The 17,058-nt window shown below is 46.6% G+C and overlaps 1 pseudogene; it reads left to right on the top strand.

Annotated features, from left to right (window-relative positions):
• Positions 1-6,233: 6,233 nt before the first annotated feature.
• On the top strand, positions 6,234-8,336 carry LOC111954819 (piggyBac transposable element-derived protein 4-like; annotated as a pseudogene).
• Positions 8,337-17,058: the final 8,722 nt, after the last annotated feature.

The raw sequence follows: 17,058 nt of genomic DNA, 5'->3' as shown, positions 1-17,058 counted from the left end.
TTGTCTCATGTATGTGTTTTCTCCTACTGAAACCATAGCCACTATCAAAATACAGTGCTGCACTTGTATGGCACTAATTATTTGGCCRGAACTCTCAAATTCTGAACTTTTTTAAGCTAATTGGTCTTTTGACCTATTACATCAGATCTTCTCACATCAGATCTTTTTCAGAGCTGATTGGTCAAAATGCAGCCTTTAGTTTGAGAAGTCTATAGTGAGGTTGTTGGGTTCAAAAATCAATGGCCATCACTTTGCCAGTACCWTGCCAATTATAGAAAATGGGTGGGGTATTTAAACCTATACTAAAAGTAGGATTTAAACTACAACACGTAAAATAATTAAGACCTCAATGTTTTAACTGGAAATTCACCAGAGATGTATAACCACTTTGTTACAGTCTTGTTCCATTGTAATGATGTTTTCTTTGAATAAAGACCATGGTTTTTACTGCCATACAAAACTGTCTCTTTGGATTTTCATTTGAAGTTAAATTCTCCAAGTGCAATCTGATTGTTGTATAGACTATTTTTGATTGCACAGGCCAGGGATGGGTCAAATCAGTCTGAGTTGCTTTATAATTAGCCCATTTTAAAAACGCACATCGTAAGGGATGCATGCATAAAATGGACACGAGTATAATTTCCATCATGTTACGTGCACAACCACTCACAAGCAAACAGTAATGTACAGCTAACTGGGAGGAAAAGTCTTAATCACATTTTGTTTTTGGATAAGTCTTGATGTGTAGCATGTCTTCATACTGTATCCTGTTTACAGACATTTTTATTAAATGTTGAGTGGCTGACATTTATGTTCAGACTTTACTGTTATTGATAAGTGAATTTGTATGTTTGTCTGTGTGCGCTTTGCCAACACTACTTGTATGTGTCCACTCAGTTCATGTCGAGTTTGTGCCTTGTGTGTGGGAGTCCTCAATGCTTTGTCCTTGCTGTACCGAGGCAAAAATCAGAAGAACAGGTCGTTGTCAGTTTTCAAAAATCCTCGCCCCTGGCCTTAGCCGGCTCCACGTATACAGGCAGGGCAGCTTGTGATTGGTACGCATCACCACAACATTGCAGGAGTCTGGCTTCTTGATGACCTCAAACCATCGGGGTAATCAATGGCTGGTTATTACTAGGGGGCAGAACAGGACATCAGTCAAATCCCCTGTTCCAAATCTACCCCTTGCCTTCGGCACTTTACCCRGATTGTATGTTGCATACATATATCCGAGGTACGTACGTTAAGCCCTTCGTGGTAAGTCACGTGTGTCTTATGTAGGGCTTGGGCCTCATCTCATCAGGTGTTGGTAGTTAGGATTGCATTCAAAGTGTGTGTGTCAATGAGAAATGGCCAATAAGATTCACCGTTCACAGCATCTAACCCCCAAGGCCTCCAGACACACACCCTGGCCCTTTTATCAATTAGGATCCTCATGTCACGTGTCCTCTCGCTTCTTTTGGAAAAGGTCAAAGTTAATCGAGGAGAGTAAACATGGATGGAAATGAGACGGTCCTTCTCCACTCACAAGTCATTAGGCAAACTACATTCACGGGAGGATCCCAAAATAAATGTGTAAAGTGATCAAAACAAATTAAGTTGGAGACATTTTATAGGACACAAGTAGCATATTGTTTTTAATCATGAGTATCCTCTATGGGAGGTGGCTAGAAGGGAGGACAGTCTGTTTGCCTACTAATGAAATGAGACTCTTCGACCACTTACGTTTGTGTGTGTGTGTATATATATATATATATATATATATATATATATATACACAAAAACGTATGTGGACACCCCTTCAAATGAGTGGATTTGGCTATTTCAGCCACGTGTATAAAATCAAGCACACAGACATACAATCTCCATAGACAAACATTGGCAGTAAAATGGCCTTTACTGAAGAGCTCGGACTTTCAACGTGGCATAGTCATAGGATGCCACCTTTCCAGAAAGTCAGTTTGTTAAATTTCTGCCCTGCTTGAGCTGCCCCGGTCAACTGTAAGGGTTGTTATTGTGAAGTAAAAATGTCTAGGACCAACACCGGCTCAGCAGTATAGTGATAGGCCACACAAGCTCATAGAACAGGTCCACCGAGTGCTGAAGCGCGTAATAGTCTGTCCTCGGTTGCAACACTCCACTGAGTTCCAAACTAGCTCTGGTAGCAACATCAGCACAAGGACTGTTCTGCGAGAGCTTCATGAAATACGTTTTCCATGGCCGAGCAACCGCACACAAGCCTAAGATCAGCATGCGCAATGCCAAGCGTTGGTTGGAGTGGTGTAAAGCTCGCCACCATTGGGCAGTGGAGACGCGTTCTCTGGAGTGATGAATCACGCTTCACCATCTAGCAATCCAATGGACGAATCTATGTTTGATGGATGCCAGGAGAACGCTACCTGCCCGAATGCATAGTGGCAACTAAAGTTTGGTGGAGGAGGAATAATGGTCTGTGGCTGTTTTTTATGGTTTGGGTTAGGACACTTTGTTTCAGTGAAGGGAAATCTTAATGCTACAGCATACAATGACATTCTAGATGATTCTGTGCTTCCAACTTTGTGGCAACAGTTTGGGGAAGGCCGTTTCCTGTTTCGGTATGACGATATCCCTGTGCACAAAGCCAGGTCCATACAGAAATGATTTGTCGATCGGTGTGGAATAACTTGACTGGCCTGCACAGAGCCCTGACTTCAACCCCCTCGAACACCTTTGGGATGAATTGGGCAGACTGCGAAGCTTGGCCTAATCGCTATAGCAGCTCAGGGGGGACCAAGTCCATATTAATGCCCACATGCTTTTGGTCATGTAGTGTATCACACAACACATTTAGTAATCACAGGATGCAATTGAAACTTCAAACACAGGAAAAATGTATAATTTAATAAATGTATTTTTATCGATAGGAGTGAGGGGGGTTGGTGGATTGATAAGCACACCGAAGAAACGATATGCGTAAGAACTTCTAATAGCCCATTTCACGCCATAGCAAGCTGAATTTGTAGGTTGATTTTTCTTTCGTTTTTGGCAAAAATGAACACGTAGCACTGACTCGCCGATGGATTGATGTTTCAGCATTTTCGCAATGAAGATTTTTGCGTTCGACTAGCTATGTGTGATATGAACGTGCAGTTACAAGCCCGGTTTGAGTAAGCGGTGCAGTGTTGCCAACTTAGCGACTTAGTCGCTATATTTAGCGAGTTTTAAGACCCCTCTAGCGACACATTTTCAAAAAATCGACTAGCGACTTTCTGGTGTTATTGGAGACTGACGTGAAAGCACGTATCGTTCTTACTCTTCTCAACGAGCAGCGGGTGCTGCCGTGGGACCCACCCCGTCCCGAAGCACTCACAGGCGGCCCAGTCCTCGCGCAGCAGTCCCTCCCAGCTGCAGTCAGAGCAGGAGATGTTCACCCCTCCGCGTCCAGACTGCAAATTAATCTCGCATGCGGGAAGCCGCCCCTGGATGATCTCGCCCTGGCTTACATTCAGGACGGGATGTAAATGTAAAATGGTCTTTGTCTAAAATAACAAAAATAAATCACTGCATTTGACTCACACAGCCTCAGTCACTTACTCACCTTGTCCACTGTGTGTGTGCCTCTCTGTGACATAAGCTAAACATCTAGCTGGCTAGCTCATGTCTCAGTCTAAACTGTACACTCAAAAATACAGAAAGGAGTGGGAATCAAACCCTGAATTTAAAGGCTGGTTGAAGCCATTTATTGGTGATGATACACGGGCATACTGCCTGTATTGTAAGGCTGATTTCTACACCAAACATAGTGATGTAAAAAACACATGACAACTCAAAAACATACTCAAAAGGCTAAGTCTTATAATGGTTCCACCCAAAACAAGCTGCCATTTATGGTAAAAAAAAAATTGACTGCAAAAAAGGCTGAGGCCACCATGGCATTAGCTATCGCTGAACACTGTTCCATGCTGCATTGGAGAAGCATGTAGAGCTTCTTTCTCAGACTCCACTGCTGCTACCCACTTCAAAATGCACAGGACAAAGTGCACAGAAATGATAACTGGRGTTCTAGCATCATACTTTCTGAAAAKGTTGGTCGCAGATGTGGGTGACCAGCGTTTCAGCCTCCTCCTCGATGAGTCCAGAGATGTAAGTGTTTCTAAGTACCTGGGGGTTGTGACAAGGTACTTTAGTGACACCAAGCAGACAATTGTATCAACATTTCTGGGGCTTGTTGGAGGGAGGAGATGCCAAATCTATAGCCCGTGCTGTTGTGGCTTTCCTCAGGAAGTGTTGTCTTAAAAAAGAGAAACTCCTGGGGATAGGGACTGACAATGCCTCTTATGACGGAGATMAACAATGGGGTCCATAAAGTGCTGAAGGAGGAGTATGGCCTCAAATATCTGGTTCTTATTCGCTGTGTGTGCCACTCTGCAGCTTCCTCATTTGTAGTTCTAAACATATTTAGGGTGTTTTTTTACTCACTTTTTGTTTCTCTCACAACGTTATTTCTCTCTCCTACAGCGTCCATCACAATTACATGCACATGGCCAATTATGCAAATTAGGCGATGACGTCATTTAGCTACTTTTAGGACAGCCAATAGCTACTTTCCTTACTGAGGAGTTGTCAACACTGCTCCTTGGGACGGCATGGAAGGGCACTAGTAAGCCAGTGACTCAGCACAATTTCTCCCCTTTCCAACATGATCAATTACATGACCTAAACGCTGCCCGTTTCTGCATAATTCAAGCAGGCAATGAGCCCCGTCGGGTCTTTTTAAAAATGGCGGGTGGGGAAGCGAAACTATTGCGTGATAGTGAGAAGGAGAGATGTTCGTGACCAAGCTAATTTAACCTGTTTGGGCTGCAGGGGCAGTATTGAGTAGCCTGGATAAAAGGTGCCCATTTCAAACGYCCTCGTACTCAATTCTTGCTCGTACAATATGCATATTATTATTACTATTGGATAGAAAACACTCTCTAGTTTCTAAAACCGTTTGAATTATATCTGTGAGTAAAACAGAACTCATTTTGCAGCAAACTTCCTGACAGGAAGTGGAAAATCTGAAATCGATGCTCTGTTCTAGGGCCTGCCTATAAATGTGCTTGATATMTATTAGTATACATGCACTTCATACGCCTTCCACTAGATGTCAACAGGCAGTGAGAGAAGAAATGGAGTGTATAACATGATCTGAGGTCGAATAAAAGCTCTTGGCATGACGTGACACCAATTTCCTGTTTTCTGGAACGTGCGAGAAGGGACCTGGTATTGCCTTCTGAAAAGCTGTCGTTAGAGACGACTAATATCTCCGGCTTRGATTTTATTTGATAAATGTGACAATATCATCGTAAAGTATGTTTTTTCAATATAGTTTTATTAGATTATTGAAAATTTTTCGGGACGTTAGGCGTGTTGTTTTGTCTGCGTTTGTTCACGAAGGAGAGCTTCGCGCCACTTTGCTAGCTTTCCGTGCTAATTGACTGGAGAAGAGGACATTCTAAAACCAAACAACGATTGTTCCCGACAAAGGACCCCTTGTACAACATTTTGATGGAAGATCATCAAAAGAAGGACCCATTTTATGATGCTATTTCATATATCTGTCGAACATGTGTAATATTAGTTTGCGCCCAGATTTTGGGCACGCCAGATTTTGAATACGGCCCTCTGTCCCTCAAATGGGCCCTTGGGCCCCGTGTGAGTTTGGATATTGATTCTAAAAACGCCCCCCTTCTACACTACCTTCCCTTGGTTGTGGATATTGTGCCTTTTGGGTATGGCTGTTGTTACACAACCTTCCCCTTGCCTCGGCGGGTCAGAGTGACCCCCGGGCAAGCTTTACGAGTTGATTCCCAGTGTCTGTGTGGGTCAGAGTGACCCTGGCAGCGTTAGCAAGGTGTATGTTGTAACCCTCCTACCCCTGTGTGGGCCGGGTCATAGTGACCCGGGCCCTGTTGTAGGCCCTGTGTTATGAGTTGTTCCCCTCTGTCCCGGGGGCTGGGGTCAGAGTGACCCTGGCAGCGTTAGCAAGGTGTATGTTGTAACCCTCCTACCCCTGTCTGGGCTGGGTCAGAGTGACCCCGGTCCTGTGTTAGGAGTTGTTCCCCTCTGTCTGGGCCGGGTCAGAGTGACCCTGGCAGGCACCAGTTGTCCCCAACAACTCAGTGCACGACCTCGGTGCTATCACACGGGGAGGCCAGCCGAGCGTACCGGATGGGCCGAAGGAGCAGGCAGGGCCGACCACGCGCCTCGTCCATTCGTGTGCCTCGTCCCATTCACGTGGCCACCGTAAGCAGGGCGTAGAGAGGCTACTAATATTGTCAGGAAGAAGAAGAAGAAGAAGAAGATGAGGACGATGATGAGGACGACGACGAGGACGACGACGAGGAGGAATACGACCCCGCCGAGCATGAGCCCTCCGCCTACGACGCCTCGCAGTCCTGGTTTCAGCGCGGCTCAGGTCCTGGAACAGATATCCTCCAGCGTCGACCAAGAAGACGAAGAAGACTACTGCGATTCCGAAGAGGAGGACGTTTCGGAAGATGAAGACGGTGAGGAATACAACCCCGAGCGCGACGCGGACGACTACGAAGACGACTCGGCCTCGCGGTCGTGCTCCTCTTCGGATGAAGAGCGAGAGGGAGAGCGAGAGGGAGACGCGGCCGCTGCCCGAGAGCGAGACAGAGAGCGAGCCAGAGACAGAGAGCCAGAGCGAGAAAGGGAGACGTTGCTGTCAGAAAACGGCAAAATCAAATGGTCCTCCGTGGCCTATCGCGGCACAGACCGGCCCCGCGCCATCCACCGGCCCGGCCCCGCCGTGACGCCGGGCCCCACGGCCTACGCCGCGTCGCGAGCCCTCGACATTGCGTCCACCTTCTGGCTGTTTGTCACACCGGCGATAGAAAGGATAATTGTGGACATGACGAATCTGCAGGGGGTGAGAAAATACGGCGACGGCTGGCGACCCATGGACTCCACCGACCTGCGCGCCTACGTAGGGCTGCTGATCCTAGCCGGCGTCTACAGGTCCCGAGGCGAGGCCGCGGCCAGCCTGTGGGACGCCGAGAGCGGCAGGACTGTGTTCCGCGCCACCATGCCGCTCAAGGTGTTTCACAAGTACTCGAGGCTGCTGCGATTCGACGACCGCCAGTCGAGACCCGCGAGACTCGCCACCGGTGTCAGACTGGCGGCCGTAAGAGAGGTGTGGGACCTGTGGGAGGAGCGGCTGCCGGCCCTCTACAACCCGGGGCCCGACGTGACGGTGGACGAACAACTGGTCCCGTTCAGAGGTACCGTCTATGTATCTGTGTATTACGTGTAGCATAGAGAGCGGTAGCCGTCTATGTATCTGTGTATGTACGTGTAGCATAGAGAGCGGTAGCAGTCTATGTATCTGTGTATGTCACGTGTAGCATAGAGAGAGGTAGCAGTCTATGTATCTGTGTATGTACGTGTAGCATAGAGAGCACGGGCAGTAGTAGCACGGGCAGTAGTAGCAATCGGCAGTAGTAGCATGGGCAGTATAGCAATCGGCAGTGGCATGGGCGGCGGCGGCTGCGTGTAACGTAAACGCAGTGGCCCAATGGTGAGCCAGTAACGATGATGCTGCTAATCTCCTCTCCCTCTCCTCTCCCTCCCCTCTCCCCGCCGAAAGGACGCTGTCCTTTCCGACAGTACATTCCCAGCAAGCCGGCCAATACGGCATCAAGTCGTGGGTGGCCTGCGACGCCAATGTCCAGCTACGCTTGGAAGATGCAAGTGTACACCGGCAAGGCCGGCGGCGAGGCCCCGAGAGAACCAGGGCGCGCGCGTCGTCCTCGATATGACCGAGGGACTGCCGCGGCTCACACGCGTCAGTGTGACAATTTCTTCACCTCCTACGAACTCGGGCAGCGGCTCCTCGAGAGGAACCTCACCATGGTGGGCACGGTGCGAAAGAACAAGCCCGAGCTCCCCCTCCCGCGCTGCTCCAGTCCAAGGGCAGACAGGTCTCGTCTCCAGGTTCGCCTTCACGCCCACCGCCACTCTAGTGTCCTACCTGGCAAAGAGAAATAAGAACGTGCTACTTCTGAGCACACGGCACCGCGAGCCCGACGTTAGCGATCGCCGAGACCGGAAGCCGGCCCTCATCCTAGACTACAACTGCAACAAGGGCGGCGTGGACAACCTAGACAAGGTGGTCGGACCTACAGCTGCAGACGGATGACCGCCCGCTGGCCCTGGTCATCTTCCACAACATCCTCGACGTGTCCTCCTACAACGCCTTTGTCATATGGCGAGAGATCAACCCGACTGGATGCCTGGGAAGCGGAACAAAAGGAGGGTGTTCCTGGAGCAGCTCGGAAAGGCGCTCGTGAAGCCCTTGATCCCGAAAGAAGGCAGCGTCTCCCCGCACCGAAGCCGCGTCCGCACTTGTCAAAGTCCTACAGGGTGCCGCCGCCGCCGAGGCTCGTCCGCAAGCCCGGGAGCAAGCCGCCGGCCCGGCCGCCCCGCTGGGGGCGAGTAAGAYGTGTCAGCTCTGCCCACCCAAGAAYGACGCCAAGACACACACCGSGTGCTGCAGGTGTAAGAAATACATCTGCAAAGGCTGTTCACACGCATACTGTCACACTTGTGCCCACTGGGCCTTTAGCCAAGATGGGACAGGGTGACCCGGGGGGGACACTGTGTGCTAGGCATAATAGGAGGACAAGGTTATAGTAGCCAGTGATTGGGTCTCAACTTAGGCAGCAGCCTCTCTGAGTTAGCGATTGCTGTTTGGCAGTCCGATGGCCTTGAGATAGAAGCTGTTTTTCAGTCTCTTGGTCCCAGCTTTGATGCACCTGTACTGATCTTGCCTTCTGGATGGTAGCGGTGTGAATAGGCAGTGGCTCGAGTGGTTGATGTCCTTGATCTTTTTGGCCTTCCTGTGACCGGATGCTGTAGGTGTTATGGATGGCAGGTAGTTTGCCCGCGGTGATGCATTGTGCAGACTGCACCACCCTCTGGAGAGCCTTGCGGTTGAGGGCGGTGCAGTTGCCGTACCAGGCTGTGATACAAGATGCTCTCGATTGTGCATCTGTAAAAGTTTGTCAGGGTTTTGGGTGACAAGAAAAATGTCTTCAGCCTCCTGAGGTTGAAGAAGCGCTGTTATGCCTTTTTCACCACACTGTGTGAGTGGACCATTTCAGTTTGTATGTGATGTGTATGCCGAGGAACTTAAAACTTTCCACCTTCTCCACTGCTGTCCCTTCGATGTGGATAGAGAGGTGCTCCCTCTGCTGTTTCTTGAAGTCCACGATCTCCTTTGTTTTGTTGACGTTGAGTGAGAGGTTGTTTTCCTGACACCGTCGTTGTTGGTAATCAAGCCCACTACTGTTGTGTCGTCTGCAAACTTGATGATTGAGTTGGAGGCGTGCATGGCCACGCAGTCATGGTTGAACATGGAGTACAGGAGGGGCCTGAGCACGCACCCTTGTGGGGCCCCAGTGTTGAGTGTCAGCGAAGTGGAGATGTTGTTTCCTACCTTCACCACCTGGGGGCGGCCCGTCAGAAAGTCCAGGACCCAATTGCACAGGGCAGGGTTGAGACCCAGGTCCTCCAGCTTGATGATGAGCTTGGAGGGTACTATGGTGTTGAATGCTGAGCTGTAGTCAATGAACAGCATTCTTATATAGGTATTCCTTTTGTCCAGATGGGATAGGGCAGTGTGATGGCGATTGCMTCGTCTGTGGACCTGTTGGGGTGGTATGCAAACTGAAGTGGGTCTAGGGTGGCTGGTAAGGTGGAGATGATATMATCCTTGYCTAGTCTCTCAAAGCACTTCATGATGACAGAAGTGAGTGCTACGGGGCGGTAGTCATTTAGTTCAGTTATCTTTGCCTTCTTGGGTGCAGGAACAATGGTAGCCACCTTGAAGCATGTGGGGACAACAGACTAGGATAAGGAGTAATTGAATCTGTCCGTAAACACACCAGCCAGCTGGTCTGCGCATGCTTTGAGGACGCAGCTAGGGATGCCGTCTGGGCCAGCAGCCTTGCGAGGGTTAACACGTTTAAATGTTTTACTCACGTCAGCCACTGAGAAGGAGGGGGGGGGGGTCCTTGTTAGCAGGCCGCCAACGGTGGCACTGTATTATCCTCAAAGCGGGCAAAGAAGGTGTTTAGTTTGTCTGGAAGCGTGACTGGATTTATTTTTGTTGTCCGTGATTTCCTATAGACCCTGTCACATACGTCTCGTGTCTGAGCTGTTGAATTGCGACTCCACCTTGTTCCTGTACTGGCATTTCGCTTGTTTGATTTCCTTGCGGAAGGAATAGCTACACTGTTTATATTCAGACATATTCCCAGACCTCTTTCCATGGTTGAATACAGTGGATCGCCCTTTCAGTTTTGCACGAATGCCGCCATCCATCCACAGGTTCTGGTTTGGGTAGGTTTTAATAGTCACAGTGGGTACAACATCTCCAATGCGCTTTTTTATAAATGCACTCACCTAGTCAGCGTATAGATCAATGTTTTTCTCTGAGGCTGACCGGAACATATTCAAGTCCGCGTGATCAAAACAATCTTGAAGATTTGCTTCTGATTGGTTGGACCAGCGTTGAATGTTTCTCGTCACTGATACYTCCTGTTTGTGTTTCTGCTTAAAGACGGAAGGAGCAAGATGGCATCGTGGTCGGATTTGCCGAAGGGAGGGTGGGGGAGTGCTTTGTATGCCTCGTGGAAGTTAGAGTAGCAGTAGACTTGTTCTCAAAATTGCCTTTTTTAAATCCCCAGCTACAATAAATGTTGCCTCAGGATGTATGGTTTCCAGTTCGCATATAGTCCAGTGAAGTTCGTTGATGGCCGTCTTGGTGTCTGCTTGAGGGGGAATGTACACAGCTGTGACTATAACTGACGAGAATTCTCTTCCTAGGTAAAATGGCCGGCACTTGATTGTAAGGAATTCTAGATCGGGTGAGCAGAAGGACTTGAGTTCCTGTATATTGTTTTGATTACACCATGAGTCGTTAATCATAAAGCATACACCCCCGCTCTTCATTCTCATATTATTCAATAGTTTCAATACCATGTTAAGATAATGAAATGCATTCTGGGATTCATTGTGCAAATACTCTCCAAGCGTTGTTGTTTCTGTCATRGTTTTAAGCAACAGTTGAGCTAGCTATCAAGAGACAATGGACAAAAAATAAAGTTGAGATTAGAAAATTACAGATTTAAAAATCAGCAATGTATCWACACAAAAGTGGAGCCRAAAAGAGCAAGGCCAAAAATGAGAAAACAAAGGAGGTATCAAAATTTGTTAAATTAGATTATTTTTTCAAACGCAGTTCAAGTTCAGCCATTGCTAGCACAAGCAATGTAGCGGGACCAGAAGAGGATGTAGGTTTATTATCACCAGCCGCAGCTTTTTGTGGGTCAATTGAGCCAAGGCCAAGCTGTTCCATCAAGCTAGAAGAAGCAACTTTGACAGAGGCCGGACAAGCTATCCCGGGCCGGGCGGCGAGGAAGAGGAGCAGGGTGAGGCTAGAATCGTGGCGGCTGAGGAAACAGGTGGAAGTGGGACAGATGGCCTTTTTACCTATCAAACTGACAGGGGGCATTATGCAACAAATGTGGAAGCAAAAGTTAAACGACACATTATTGCATTAGGCTCGTGTAAGCCTACTGGCCCATTCCCAAGAGATGACGAAAGGTGGTGTTTTTCCGAGTCGAATTACACCACTACAACCAAGGCTGGAATCAAATTACCACGTACATGGCTATGTTATTCGGCCAAGCTAGATTGCGCGTATTGTGAGCCTTGCTGGCTGTTCGGAGATCGGTGTGCCCCTTTCGTCTCTGATATGGGGTGAGAGATTGGCACCATCTAACATTCAAAATAGCATGTCATGAGACATCCCAGATTCACATGGGTGCCTGTTTGGTATATGAGCAATGGAAGCTCAATGTCACTATTGARGCAGAAATGGAGAGAGGCGTGCGTAACGCAGCAAATTTCTGGCGACTGGTGTTGGAGCGCATAGTTAATGTAACTCTCACATTTACATCATGTAATTTGGCGTTCAGGGGGCACCGTGAAAAGCTGGAGCAGGCCAACAGTGGGGATTTTCTCAGTATAATTGTACTGCTGTCATTTTACGACATAGTTCTGAAATAACTTTTAGAACGCCCCGCAAGATCCTTTAACTATCTTAGTCCTCAAATCCAAAATGAGCTGATTTATATCTTAGCCGAGCGAGCGAGTGAAGTGTGACATTCAGGAAGAAATGCAGGAAACACKATTTTTTTCTATTATTATGGACACCACACCGGATGTATCCAAAGTAGACCACTTAAGCGAAGTTTATCTCTATGTAAGAGTGGTAAGGGATACAAATCATGTCGCCACAGATCTGACCGTCAGAGTCGTTTTGGGGACTTCTGGAGACTGCTGACACATCAGCAACTGAGCTTCAACATAAAATCCTGGGCAGCATAGAGGATAATGGGCTGGATATTTCAAAATGTCGTGGGCAGGGGTATGATGGAGCTGCTAACATGAGTGTGATCTATTCGGGTGTGCAGGCCAGAATATCTGAAAAAGAGCCACTTACTGTTTATGTGCATTGCACAGCTCACAATCTTAACCTGGCTCTCAACGACTCTGTCAAAAATGTGCCAGAGATTTAACAGTTTTATGATACTGTTGAACTGTTATACACCTTCTTCGGGCATAGTCCCTTGCTGCCCTGAGATATAGATATGTGGACGTAATGAAGGCCCTCACCAAGATTGTGCTTTTAAGTGACAAGAAGGATGAGAGGGATGATGCAGCAGCACTGAAAAAGAAAATGGAAAAATGTTATTTTATTTTTTTAGTCGTTCTGCAGACTAAGGTTTTAGAAAACGTGAACGTTGTCTCCAAAATGTTACAGGCCAAAGACGCAGACCTGTACAGGGCAGTTAGCCTACTCAAGGACATTAATTATAGAGGTCCTGTTCGGATTCCGACAGGATTTTGAGAATGCCAAAGTCCCTGCAAAGACCCTTGCTGACAAATGGGGAGCTCAAGACGCATTTGAAGACACTCGGAGAAGGAAGGTGAGGCGTCATTTATTTTTATTTTTTAAATTTTTAATTTTACCCCCTTTTCTCCCCAATTTTCGTGGTATCCAATTGTTAGTAATTACTATCTTGTCTTATTGCTACAACTCCCGTACGGGCTCGGGAGAGACGAAGGTCGAAAGCCATGCGTCCTCCGAAACACAACCCAACCAAGCCGCCYCACTGCTTCTTAACACAGCGCGCCTCCAACCCGGAAGCCAGCCGCACCAATGTGTCGGAGGAAACACTGTGCACCTGGCTCCCTTGGTTAGCGCGCACTGCACCACAGGAGTCGCTGGTGCGCGATGAGACAAGGATATCCCTACCGGCCAAACCCTCCTTAACCAATCGATGCAGTGCCCTAGACCACTGCGCCACCCGGGAGGCCCTTGAGGCGTCATTTTGATGAGCTATGCGAGGACGAGTGACTGCCTGATGAGAGTAGTTTTAGAGTCAACGTCTTTAATGCAAACCTTGACATCATTATCCACCAGCTGTCAAACAGATTTAAAAGTCTGCGGGCAACATCGAGTCTGTTTAACTCCATCCATCCCACTACCCTGGCCAACGCAGATGATGATGCGCTCAACGAGATCGCCAGCCGGCTGGCTGAACATTACAGCAAAGATATATCATCAAGCTTCCCTGGCCAATTACTCTCTTTCAGGTCCTGTTTTAAGAAGGAAATAGCAAAGCACAATCCAGTGAGAGACCTGGCCAAGATGCTCATTGTTGATTACAATTCAGTCTGCTACATTTGGGGAAGTAGTTACAGCGATGCTCCTTTTTATGACTCGCCTGGAACGGTAGCCGGTGCCGAGTGCTCCATTTCCAAACTGAAAATAATTCAATCATACCTGAGGAGCAGCATGGGACAGGAGAGACTGCGTGGGTTGGCCATTCTGTCCATTGATAACACCAGGGCCAGGATCATGGATTTGAATGCCATAGTCAACAACTTCGCAGAGCGCAAGGCCCGTCGAATGCCAATCAAATGAGTGAGTAAGCTTATTTTTATAGGGCAGGCTACCCAAACAGCCCATATAAATCAAGATCTATTGAGATTAATTTACACTGCTTGTCAATCTACGACTATGCTCGAWCTGTCTTTGGAAACCATGTTCTGGTGCACGGCCGCTGAGCCATTTCATTGTCATCATAGCCTATACGTTTAACTATAAGAATAATAGTAAGCACATACGCATCATATACTGTTAAAAGGCATGCTGCCGTTTGATTAATCTGTTTGAATGCTCCACTTGATTGATTTGCTGGTGTTTTTGATATAGGCCTCTGCAGGAGACAGATCATTTGAAATACCGGTATGTCAGTTTTGCCGCCATGCATAACTTCAGCGAGTACTGGGTCATTGGCTGTGTTTCAGTGTTTCTCTCAAGAGATTGATCTAATGTATTTATGTTTTATAATATAGGCTATTGCCTATTTTTTGCAGATAAAATAGGGTGGTTTTTGACCGATTTGTGCTGATCGTTTCTGACTGGCGTCCATGGTGCTGAATGTATTAGCTATATTACGGCTTCTCTGGTAACCGCTTCAAATGTGCCCTTAGATTAAGTTCTGCTCTGGTGTTACAATGTTTAGTAATATTAACACACAGCCTTACCAACAAAATTATTTTAATTTTAAGAGAAATATGGGCGGTGATAGGGGCCAGTAACTGTTTTGGGCACCTGGGCCTGTCATGATTAAGCTACGCTACTGCATCGCATCATACATCAGGTAAAATTAATCAGCCATCTTCTTAGCCCTACGGACCCTTAATCATAGACATCCATAGCTACATTAATTTCTTGAGTATCCAATCACAAACATGCATATATAGTTGAAGTCGGAAGTTTACATACACTTAGGTTGGAGTCATTAAAACAAATTTTTCAACCACTCCACAAATTTCTTGTTAACAAACTATAGTTTTGGCAAGTCGGTTAGGACATCTACTTTGTGCAAGACACAAATAATTTTTCCAACAATTGTTTACAGACAGATTATTTCACTTATAATTCACTGTATCACAATTCCAGTTTGTCAGAAGTTTACATACACTAAGTTGACTATGCCTTTAAACAGCTTGGAAAATTCCAGAAAATGATGTCATGGCTTTAGAATCTTCTGATAGGCTAATTGACATAATTTGAGTCAATAAGAGGTGTACCTGTGGATGTATTTCAAGGCCTAGATTCAAACTCAGTGCCTCTTTGCTTGACATCATGGGAAAATCAAAATAAATCAGCCAAGACCTCAGAAAAAAAATTGTAGACCTCCATAAGTCTGGTTCATCCTTGAGAGTAATTTCCAAATGCCTGAAGGTACCACGTTCATCTGTACAAACAATAGTACGCAATTATAAACACCATGGGACCACGCAGCCGTCATACAGCTCAGGAAGGAGATGCGTTCTGTCTCCTAGAGATGAACGTACTTTGGTGCGAAAAGTGCGAATCAATCACAAAACAACAGGCAAAGGACCTTGTGAAGATGCTGGAGGAAACAGGTACAAAAGTATCTATACCACAGTAAAACGAGTCCAATATCGACATAACCTGAAAGGCCGCTCAGCAAGGAAGAAGCCACTGCTCCAAAACTGCCATATGAAAGCCAGACTACGGTTTGCAATTGCACATGGGGACAAAGATCGTACTTTTGGAGAAATGTCCTCTGGTCTGATAAAACAAAAATAGAACTCTTTGGCCATAATGACCATTGTATGTTTGGAGGAAAAGGGGGAGGCTTGCAAGCCGAAGAACACCATCTCAACCGTGAAGCACGGGGTAGCAGCATCATGTTGTGGGGGTGCTTTGCTTCAGGAGGGGCTGGTGCACTTCACAAAATAGATGGCATCATGAGGTAGGAAAATTACGTAGATATATTGAAGCACAATCTCAAGACATCAGTCAGGAAGTTAAAGCTTGGTTGCAAATGGGTCTTCCAAATGGACAATGACCCCAAGCATACTTCCAAAGTTGTGGCAAAATGGCTTAAGGACAACAAAGTCAAATTATTGGAGTGGCCATCACAAAGCCCTGACCTCAATCCTATAGAACATTTGTGGGCAGAACTGAAAAAGCGTGTGCGAGCAAGGAGGCCTACAGTTACACCAGCTCTGTCGGTGGGAATGGGCCAAAATTCACCCAACTTATTGTGGGAAGCTTGTGGAAGGCTACCCAAAACGTTTGACCCAAGTTAAACCATTTAAAGGCAATGCTACCAAATACTAATTGAGTGCATGTAAACTTCTGACCCACTGGGAATGTGATGAAAGAAATAAAAGCTGAAATAAATCCTTCTCTCTACTATTATTCTGACATTTCTCATTCTTAAAATACAGTGGTGATCCTAACTGAACTAAAACAGGGAATGTTTACTAGGATTAAATGTCAGGAATTGTGAAAAACTGAGTTTAAATGTATTTGGCTAAGGTGTATGTAAACTTCCAACTTCAACTGTAACCTTTGGGTGGTTATCTAATTATATTACATCCTCAAATGTAACAATGCTTGGCCCTCAGTAGGCCTGCATTGGATGTGTGCACATCTGGCATGTGCCGTATCTTCTTGCATTTCGACAGGCATGTTTGGGTTCAATCGCCCTGCTTCTCATTTTTAATTGTACATATCGCATCATGGCATGAGTAGTTGGGTCAACGTACAAGCAGAACTTTCATTGCAACCAAAGACATTAGCTAATGTTTTGACTCCTGCGCTCAGTCCGCCATGCATTATTGAAAAATCTATATCATACTTTCCATTATAGCATTATAGCGATTCTATTTAAAAAWATATATATATTCTTCACATGCATCTCTTTTACATATAATGAATCATTGTCTTCTATATTTAGTTATACTGTCACTTCGTTGAATCCTTTCTTCCTGGTGAGTAACTTATACTTCTTTTTTGGGGTCTCGATGCCAGTTGTCCACCCATAGGACTGGCTACCTGCCATCATATCATCTGGCTCCAAGGATCATTCCTCAGAGATGAGGCTATCCCCA

Source organism: Salvelinus sp. IW2-2015, linkage group LG30 (assembly GCF_002910315.2).
Source record: "Salvelinus sp. IW2-2015 linkage group LG30, ASM291031v2, whole genome shotgun sequence".
Lineage (NCBI taxonomy): Eukaryota > Metazoa > Chordata > Actinopteri > Salmoniformes > Salmonidae > Salvelinus > Salvelinus sp. IW2-2015.
The sequence above is the reverse complement of the archived record's forward strand: the minus strand, read 5'-3'. Positions and strand labels throughout refer to the sequence as shown.